The sequence below is a fragment of the Peromyscus californicus genome, unplaced genomic scaffold (assembly GCF_007827085.1).
Source record: "Peromyscus californicus insignis strain IS unplaced genomic scaffold, ASM782708v3 Scaffold_11__1_contigs__length_118956290, whole genome shotgun sequence".
NCBI lineage: Eukaryota > Metazoa > Chordata > Mammalia > Rodentia > Cricetidae > Peromyscus > Peromyscus californicus.
This window is the reverse complement of record NW_026294402.1, coordinates 13,373,557-13,384,389: the sequence shown is the minus strand read 5'-3', so window position 1 is coordinate 13,384,389 and position 10,833 is coordinate 13,373,557.

Genomic DNA, 10,833 nt, shown 5'->3' with positions numbered 1-10,833 from the left:
TCCCAGGATCTCAGACACCTGAGACACTGATTACTTCTCTTTGATAATTTTCTGAATATTTCTTTCATGTAGCATCAGCTGTTTTTATTCCTGCTATAATCACTATGAAGAATCTTTAAGTGTATAATAATTTTCTTTGAATAGCCTGTACCATCACCCATAATAGTATTTCAACTTGCTTAATTACATATTGCAAAGCTGACAGTCTTTCAGGGTTGCATTTTTTTTTTAAATTGAGAATGAGAGCTTTATCCCTCTTAAGCTTTCTTTAGTTATGTTGGGCATTGGTTGGAAGGGCGGAGGTATGTGGTGAGATAACTACATCTTCTGAAATAGGCCTAGCATATTTGTTGACTAATTTTACAAAGTTAATGTGTTTCTTTTTATTTTCTCTTATCTCAAAGACAGTGTTTAGATTTTAGGGAAAACCCTGTTTCCTTTTTACTTTGATATTGAAATATAGTTTTCAGAAGGATGTGCAAAAACATAGGTTGATACTTTAAAAACAATACATCTGGTCCAGTAATGACATCAGGGGATCCAATCGTAATGATAGTAATACAGGAAATTGATAATAAGATGGTTTATGCCAAGCAATCTGCAGAGCCTGCTGTAATAACTGTCTGTAGAATGTCTGAGGCACCAGTATGAGACAAACACTGCTAATAAGCTGTGCAATTCCAGATCCTCTAATTTGTAACCAAGTCTCACCACAACTAATGCTCTTTGTTTAAAGCTAGTAGAGCTAAAAATCTATGCACACAGATTCTAGTCATTGGTACATTATATTTCCTCAGTAGTCTCTACATCTTTGTTTCCATTGTTGTGAAGCATTTGACATTTATCTTTGATATTCTCAATAATTCTTTATTCCATATTTGAAAACTTGAAAATATTATGTATTTTAATAAAAAATTCAAGGTAAGGAAGATATGTAAAGTCTACCCATGTAAGCGTTCCTGAGATAATAGGGGAATGTAGAATTAACTAATTTTTGTGCCTATTGTTCTAATTTTATATCCTGTCTGGGAAGATTAGTGAAAATTTATATGTTTGTTCTAATGAGCAGCTATTCATCTATAAAAATCAGAGGTTCATTGGTGGGATAATTGATTTCAATTATCAATTGCAATCCTATTTCAATCGGAAATAGGATCCTTAGCTTAACATGTCCTCTTAACTGTCTTTTTTTAAACCTCTTTGTGTTCAATTTGCATCTTATTAAGGCTAGTGATGCTATGAGATTGTTGTAATGTGAAAATTCAATGGATGTAGTGTCAAGAAGCTTGTGTACAATTGTATTCTAAAACTGACTGTCATCATGAGTCCTGACAATAAATGTCACGTGAACAAAGTCAGATTCCCTTCCCACTTGTGCCCCTTTCCCATCCACCCCAATGGTGCCCTTGAGCAATATAAGCAAACTTTCTCAGAAACCCACCAATAAATCTACATCATATTGATTTAAGATTCCTAATCTCAAAGAGGTTCAGGAATCTAAAGCAAGTGTTTCTTGGGAGGAAACATTTCATATTTTATATAACTACTTGTTTTACAGAATGAAATTCACCTAGTCTTATAAACAGACTACAGTTTCCAAGCCAGCTTCGTTCAGCTGTGAAGTGGAAAGCAAGCCACTTTATCTCAAGATTCTCCATTGCCCTTTCACTCAGGAAAACAATTCCTATTCACACAGTCATACTTATATCGCTTTAACAGAGTTAAATTGTCAAATAAAAGTGTCAAAAATATATTTCTAACTTTATCTGGCTCAAAGCTGAGTGTTGGAACTTCACAATCTACCTCTACTCTCATTAGTAATATGAGTATTGTTACTTGTAAATTTTATATATAGCCCTGATATCTTTTCATTGTCTTAGTTCATAGCCAGCTGCCTGATTTACACATTCAATTTATTCTGAGAATAACACTGAACTGAAGATGCCTAAAACACCAATTGTTTTCTCACGGAAGTTATCCCTGTCCCTGTATTGACAACCCTAGTGTCCTGAACCCAAAAGCCATTCTTTAATCTCCCATTACTTCGTACTGTTCTATAAATGTGCTCTGTACTTCATGTGTTCTACATATGCACTATATTCTTTTCTTATCTTCTACATCCTCTGTGGCCAAAATTGAACACTCCAATCTCCACAGACACCTGCTTGCCTAGACATCAGTATCTTTCTTCTGGATATAACAGTCTTCTTGTCATCTTTCTCCTCTTCAATCTACAATTCACACATGCATAAGATTGAACATTCAAATAAGAAAATCAGATGATATTCACCATTTCTATGTCCTTCACCTTTTCTTTGCTGAATTTAAAAGGAATTCCAGGGCCAACTCAGCCATGTGATATAACAAGAATTGCTAAACAATCTTATTAATAAAAAACGCAGAGCCAGATATTGGGTGAAAGCTGAAAGATCAGAGGAATGGAACAAGTCAGCCACAAGTTCTTACTGCTAGGAAATCCTCAGCCCAAGAGAGCTACTTCCTGTACACTCATGCCTTATATACCTTTCTGTGCCCTGCCATCTTACTTCTTCTTTCCGCCCAGCTACATCACTTCCTCTTTCCACCCAGCTCTAGCACTTCCTGTCTGTCTGCACAGACCTCCAAACCTCTGTGGTTAACTAGTGCTGGGATTAAAGACATGTGATGCCACTGCCTGACCTCTATGTTTAATAGAGCGGCTGGCTTTGTCCTCTCATCCCCAGGCAAGCTTTATTTGTTAGAACATGAATAAAATATCACCACAATGCGATTCTGTGTGTTCCTTTTTCAGAACACTTCAGAGTTACTGATGCTAGATGCCAGCAGTACGTCTAGCTTTTTTCCACTTTATGCCGTTGATAGCAAATACTCTCTTTGTCTGATATACTCTGTTCTTTCTCCTTGGGTTCTTCACCTCTTTGTCACCATCTAGTCTGGTGCATTACTGTCTGATTTTAAGGAAATTAACCCGCCAGCTTCAGATGACTAGGTGTATACAATAGTGGATATAAGAGGCAATAAAATTATATTAAGTTATAAAATACTAAGTTCTTCATTTTCTAAATGTCTTCTCAACTTCCATTTTCCTAAGTAAGAAAATCGACTCTTTGATCATTCCTGGAAGAGAAACAGTTCCTGGAAGAGAAACAGTGACTTCGGATGTTTCTTTGCTGGTTCTTATTACCAGGGAAATCAGTATTTTCCATGGGACAATCCTTCCTTGCATGGTGTGGTCACAAAGGAGGCAATAGCTCTCTGTCCTAAGACAAACATCAGCCTTGGTCTTAGCCATTGTGACCACTAACACATCCCATACACATTTCCAATTGTCTGGAGGGATACATTGTCACTTCTCTTTGAAAATCAAAGAAATAGCGAAGAAATGTTATTGAAGGAAAATTATTCCTGTTTATAAATACTGAGTTAAGATTGAAAACATCACTTATGTATCAGGAGATAGGGTGGCAGATAAAGCTAATAACTTCCATAGCAAGTCCTGAACAAAATATCAGGACTTCACACTCATATATTATCTCCCCTGCACAATGCACTTCGTCTGGGGCATATGATGTTAACTCAAATGTTAACTGAAGTGAGCCGTACTTATGGGGCAAAGGGTCATGGAGTTAAAAAGTAAGGAAGCAATGTTTAGTCTTGGCTTTATGCTCCTCTCCCTGGAAAATGAGAAATTTAACCTCATCCCTTGAAAAATAACTGAACATTTTGGTGTTGGAAAGGTGTGGTCCAGGAATACATGAACAGAAATTCAATGTGACTGTTGCAAGCAAGGGAGGATAGCTTTGGGAAGTACCCACCCCGGTGATGGTGTGGGAAACCTTGAGATTTTAGTACCGGATTCAGGAGCCAGTGTAGCACATTGGGATATTTTTATGGATTGATAGGTGGACTAAATGGAAGAGAAAGCGATGGAGAATTGGGCAGTTCCAGAACACTGGTCAGTTTCATTTGTCCTGTAGGGACAAATTTCTTACGAATCGCTACAGCTTTCTTCCAGTGTGTGTGTGTGGGGGGGGGGGGTAGTATTAGAGAATAAGCCAGTGTATCTCTGAATTCCTCCCTATTTGTTGAGTTGCTGTTTGATTTGACTTATTCATGTACCCCTTCTTAAATCTTTGTCTATTCATCTGTAGAACGAGGCTTATGAGAATTAAATCATTGTTCCATATAAAGTGATAGATGGAAATCATACCATAAACTATTGTTGTAAATATTATCAGGCCATCTAAAGAGCCAGATATCTTCAAGACAAAATCTACTTGTGCTTTTAGCCTGTGCGACTCTATTCAGATTTTGAGCCCCCAAACAATGTACTCGTAAGCTTCTGCACCTGAGTGCTGGAGTACCAGCTTGGAGCCCCATAAGTACAGCTCACTTCAGATCTTTGATACTCTTCATCAGTGTCTGAGTTGAAATGTATCAACAGAAATTCCAGCATACTTCCATGAAGCAACCCCAACTGAGCACCTTTGCTAATGGGCAGCCCAAAACTCTCTTGATAGCTGTCAGGAGAGGCATTGAAACAGGAATAGCTGTTTGGATTTCCTTTACTGTCTAGGTAATTAAGCCAGAATTTTAAGCTAGGCCATTTTAAGAAGAAAAAAAATGAAACAAAAGGGTAATAAATTACATTGCAAACTCAAGCTAAACACTTTTGTAAGCTTCTTTCACTAATCAACATTAGTGGCTCGAGTCTCTATACTATACTTATTATCCATTTCCTACTCTATTTGTTTCAATGTAACTTTTATTTTGTTCTTCTTGGAATAGGGAATAAAGGGGAATAATTAGTAACTATTAAGACTCAGTGGCATTCTAAGCACTTTTTTAGAATGTCGTCATGCTCTTTATTTAGCACTCAAATACTCCACAGAAACCCAAAAAGAGTAATCAATTTCAAGCTCCTTAGAGGAAAATTTTCCCATTCTTGTAGTCATGCTCAGGGGTACAGCCACTGGCTAATGAGCACTAGAGAACATTTTAAAACAGCACTGTTTGACTTTGCAATACTACGAGGATACTCTATTTCTCTTCAGGTCAGATTTCACTTCATTTTTATTTGAAATTCAAGAGAACAGGCTTTCATTTCTGAAGGAATATTTTCCCTGTGTCTAAAGAAATGAGAGATAATTTGCCTGCTAAGGAATGTTTGATGATCAGCGGATGTAATTAATGCATATAAAGTAACTGCAAAGGGCAACTGGTATTAGAAAGTCAATAGTATTTACTATTTATTTACAAAATGTGAACATTGCAGAAACAGAAGACATTGATAATTACATGATATTTCAAAAAAGCATCAGAGAAATTAATACAGAGAGAACACACCACCACCTATTGAGTGTCTGCATGGCATGTGCTTTTTGTCTAATGTATGCAATGGAGGTGCTGTGTCTTTGTTAAGAGAGAGAGGCTGCATCTTATGTAGAAAATGTTATCCCTTATACAACATAGTCAAGCTTTGCTATCTGTAATCAAGTTTGCCTAATTTCAAAATCAGAAGTTTTTTCTATATTTGCTGTTTTCTAGTGTCTGATGTCTCTCTTTTCACATCTAGGACCTCCTAATACTTTCATTTTAGCAATCTTTGAGCTGTGTTAAGAAAAGCAAGGCCTTATCCTTAGCTGTTCTAAGACATGGTTTCAATGAATAGCTTGATAATGAGGTAAGAAAATTAGCACATAGATAAGCTGTGTCTATGGTAGTGGCAAATGCCGATGCAAGTGTTTTTATTTTAACATCCCTACCTTGAAATGTTGTTCAACTACTCACTCTTGGGTTCATCATCCATAGATTTAGTTAAATACAGAATCAAACCAAAAGTAGGATGTTTGTACTAACCTCACCTGAGGTTTTGAGACCACAGAGATTAGAGATATCAACTAGCAAATTTAAGTTGATTAAGAACACAAATGCATCTGCAACCTTGATCTCCCTCTTTCCATGCAATCTGTCATATTCACAGGTCCTGAGGATTAGTTTGCAGACAGCTTATGGAGGGTATGGCATTAATCTCTTAAATGCAAAATCCATCACAATTATAGTTTATGATGATCAGTTATCATCAACGCATTCTAAACGGATGGGAACATGTTTTGTAATGACAGAATGCATGTATCAACAGTTGATATTCTTCATAATTATACTACAGGAGGAGACCAATGTAACTTAGTCAATGAAGCCAAGAATGCAATGTAGGAACATCATAATTTCATATGCAATATATACTGAAATAACTAAAGATAAAATCACAGTTTGTCTTCAACTTATTTTCATTGGGTAGAAAAAAATCATTTTACATATCTATCTATACATAGATAAAATTATATGCTACATGTTATTAACATTCATAGAATCTAAAGGAAATTATATATATAATTTCTCACAACATTTCCACAAGTGAAAATTTATGTTAGATTAACTTTTAAAAAATGTGAATGTATAATTAGAGTATATAGTTAATGGTGCTTGCCAAAAGATTAGAAGCATGAATGAGGAGACAAAGAAATGAGGATTGAAAATTTGTGTGAAAATATTACATTTACTGAGATTGGAACTATTTTCCAGTAAGGCATACTTGGAGAAATATTTTAAATGATAATCTTTAACACTTAGCTGTTATTTAAAGACAGGGCAAATGAAACTGTTTACGGAGGGCTTTAGAAGCAAGCAGAAGTGATTGGGAAGTAAGTCCCAGGTAATTATAGCATTGAAAAACACAGCAAAATACTGAATGGTTAGTTGGGAAAAAATGGGAGAGGACCATATAAGATAAACCAAGAAAAGATATTGTCCAGCTGAGGAGAGACTAAAGTACAATATCAAGTATTACCAAGAAACTAAGCAGTTTATGGCTGAGTGTGACAGTTAAATACGGAAATATTGCATTCCATGGTGACTTTGACAGATAAAGTTTTGGAAATGTAGTCGGTTAAGAAATTAACTAATGTGTGCCCATGAGAAATATATAAAGATTTTAAAAGTAGAAAACAGAAGAAAATACTTGGAAAGAATATGCTATGGTGGAGAACAGAAATGAAAAGGTAATTATATCCAGCTCCAACCCCCAAAGCAGAATAATACAAGACAGTGACTCTTCCAACAGAGTTTACTGCCGCACTGTTTGGCAAGAGTGCACCCAAGTCAGTGGCATCATGGCTGCTTGTTGCAGAGCTTCTCTTTAGGAAGTTACTACCAGCCCCGTGAACTGCTGAAGGAAGAGAGCCCTGGCATCACTCTCCTGAGTAAAGGACATCAGACTTCTTATATTAGGGCGCCATCCTCTACCCTCCATCACTTCTTCTTACTTCCTGGGAATCCTATCTCCAAGCACATTCAAAAAAGATTGTCACTTTCACATATCAATCCTATGGAGACACATTTCAGACCACTGTAACCACAGACTAAGATTAAGAGCATATTTTCTAATTGCCTGTAATTTTTTCTAAGGAATAAAAATCTAGCAGGCCAACTGAGATATGAGAATCCAGAAAAAAATTAAAATTTTAAGAAATAGAAGGAAATTTTCTTTTGACCCTTCTCCTAAGTAGAAAGTGGATTGACGCATGAATCATGGGAGGATTTCTGGAGAGTTCCAAGGGCCACTAGATATTACAGTTGTCACTGTGTGAATTGGCATTAGCCAGTCACTTTCTACTCTGCTCTGTTGTGCTGATTGGGAAATTAGATAAACTCAGGCTAGGGATTTATAAATGGAGAGAAAAAGATGGAGATGAAGCCATGCGAGTTGAAGCTTATGTTGGAGAGTGGATATAGTGGCAGACAATCAGGTTTAAGCTACACACAGGGAACAATAACAGGAAATGTTAGTGGAAAGTAGAGTCAGCTCACTGAATATCAAGTGGAAACAGTTTCATATTTGAGAAACTAAAAATGGAGATGGTAGAGACATAGGGTGGGTAACTAAGCTACCCAACATCAAAAACTAAACTGTCCAGTTAGAGTGGTTGGTTACTGCCACTACGGCATCCTTAGGGCTATTGTGCCTTGCTGGTCATCGTTAGGTTTATAAGTAGCATAGGACTGTGGGTTGTTTCTCTCCTTTAATTTAAAAATAAGTGGGCATGTATAGAGAGAAAGAAGGAGTATGGGGGGTTGAAGGGAAGAGGCAAATGATATAATTATATTAATCTCCAAAAAATGAAAGAAATCATTTCAAAAAACTGGTATTCTCTCTAGATATAGATATAGATATAGATATATGCATGTGTGTAGTAATGAGTTCATTAATCCTGGTCTATAAGTAGAAACAAGAAGTAATGGGGAACTCTGCCTTAGATCCTGTTTTGATATGGGTAACAGCGATAAGGGTGGGAGAGTAAACGAACACATCAACAACCACACTAAAGGACATGAGGACATTAGGAAGAGCCATATTTCTGACCACAATCAGTTGTGAAAAATAAGACAAATTGAGTTTATTTGTTATCTCTGATTCCTGTGTTTGTAGTCAGTTCTTAAAATGACATGTTGTCATGGCTTGAAAACTCATTTTCTAAATGCTCATAAATATCCTAAGAAAGAAAAAAATAGAGCAGACATCATGGATGGTTGGGGGTGAGGGAGTGGAACAAGAGGATCAAACAGGGAAGGGGAGAGAAAAGAGAGGGAATAAGGGGGAGACAGCTAAAACTAAAGCCCGTTTGAGGGGCTTTATGGAAAACTAATCCAGTAGAAGCTTCCTAAAATATATGCACATGTGAAGGCTACCTAAATGAAATCACCCAATAACAGGGAAGACAGAGCCCCAACTTGATATCAGGTGGCCAAGAACCTGAAACTAGATGGGCCATGGACCTAAGTGGAAACCAAATACTACTGTTCTGCTAAAGGAATGTAGCAGCAATACAATAAATCCCAGTGACATTCTTCCATGCTCATAGATCAGTGCCTTGCTCAGTTATCATCAGAGAAGCTTCTTCCTGCAGCAGATGGGAACAAACACTGAAACCCACAGCTGGACATGGAACAAAAATATGAGAGACCTTGAAACACTCAGTCCCATATGGGATGCCTCTATCAAATCTCTCCCTTCAGGGCTCAGGGAGCTCTGCCAAGGAGGAGGCAGGAAGATTTTGAGAACCACAAGGGATGGAGGACACCAAAGAAACAAGGACTTCTGAACAAAGCAGGTCCCATGCACACGTGAACTCACAGAGACTATGGCAACCGTGGTGGTATTTTATTTGTTCTTTAATAAAGCTTGCCTGGAGATCAGAGGAAAGCCAGCCACTGTAGTAAATACAAAAGTCAGGCAATGGTAGCACATGCCTTAAATCCTATCACTTAGCAGGCAGGGTCTCTGTGTGTTCAAGGTCACACTAGGGAACAGAGCCAAGCGTGGTGACACATGCCTTTGACACCAGTATCAATTATAGAGACCTGGAGGTCTGTACAGACAGACAAAAAGTGACAGAGTTGTGTAGGAAGAGGAAGTGAGTGGGCTAAGATAGCCAATGAGAGGGCAGAACAGCAAGGCAATAAAGGTGGGGGTAGACAGGAAGTAACTTGCATTTGGAAGCTGCAGAGTTGGTGAGGCAAGGTTGGCTGGTGGCGTTCCCTGTTTCCCTGATCTAAGGCTTTCACCCCTACATTTGGCTGTGTGTTTTTTATTTAATAAGACCACTTAGAAATCGTCTACAGGCAACTTGCACAGAGCCTGCATTGGTCTCTGTCATGCGAGGTTCCAGTGCTGAGAGAGGAAGGAGACTCAAGCTCCGCCCTAACCCAGAAGTACCTATCTCCAACTGACAGCTGCTCACAAATGAAAAATTAATCCTCTCCAGTGGAGTCTCACTAGATATACAAATCACTCTTAAGGTCAGGCTGGGCACAGTAGGTATACAAACCACTGTTACGGTCAGACCCCATGCCCAGTAGTAGATAGCCAACACAAAACATCCTTATCTCCACAGTCACCCAAATCCATATCTTTTCTTGTTCTCTCTCATCAGAAAACAGGCATTGAAGAAAGAAGAAGAAGGGGGAGGAGGAGGAGGAGGAGGAGGAGGAGGAGGAGGAGGAGGAGGAGGAGGAAGGGGAAGAGGAGGAGGAGACAAAGACGACGAAGAAGAAAATATTATAAAATAAAAAAAACCAAACGAATAGGACAAAACAAACAGAAAGAGAGTCAAAGAAAAATGTATAAGGACCATGTATAGAGCTGAGACACACATATCACCATGCCCAGCAACCCCCTAAAAATTAAAGTCAGAAACCATAAGATATAAGCAAAAGTACTTTAGTGTAAGAAAATAAAAGAAAAAAGAAAAGAGGGAGCCCAGACAAAGCATTATAAAACAAAAATAGATGATAGATAGATGATAGACAAATACATAGACAGATGATAGATGCATACATAGATAGATAGACAGACAGACAGATAGACAGACAGAGAGACAGCTCCATAAACACCACTGAGTCCATTTTGCATTTTCCATCTCTTGCTGGGAATGGGGTCTGGCTTTAGGAGTGGTTTGTGTACCCATAGAGACAATATTGGAAAAACTATTTTTTCATTGGTGAGTGGTTGTTAATTGAAAATAGTTTCTGGGTTAGGGATACGGACTTGTTTCCACCTCTCATTTCATTTCTGGGACCCCATCTGGCACAGACCTTTGCAGGACTTCATGAACAGAACACGGTTAGCACAGGCATTAAGAAAAATTAATAAGTGGGATTTCATGAAACTGATAAGCTTCTGTATGGCAAAGGATGCCATCATTCAGACAAGGGGCAGGGTACAGAGTGGGAAAAGTAATTTAGCAACTATACATCTGGTAGAGGGCTAATATC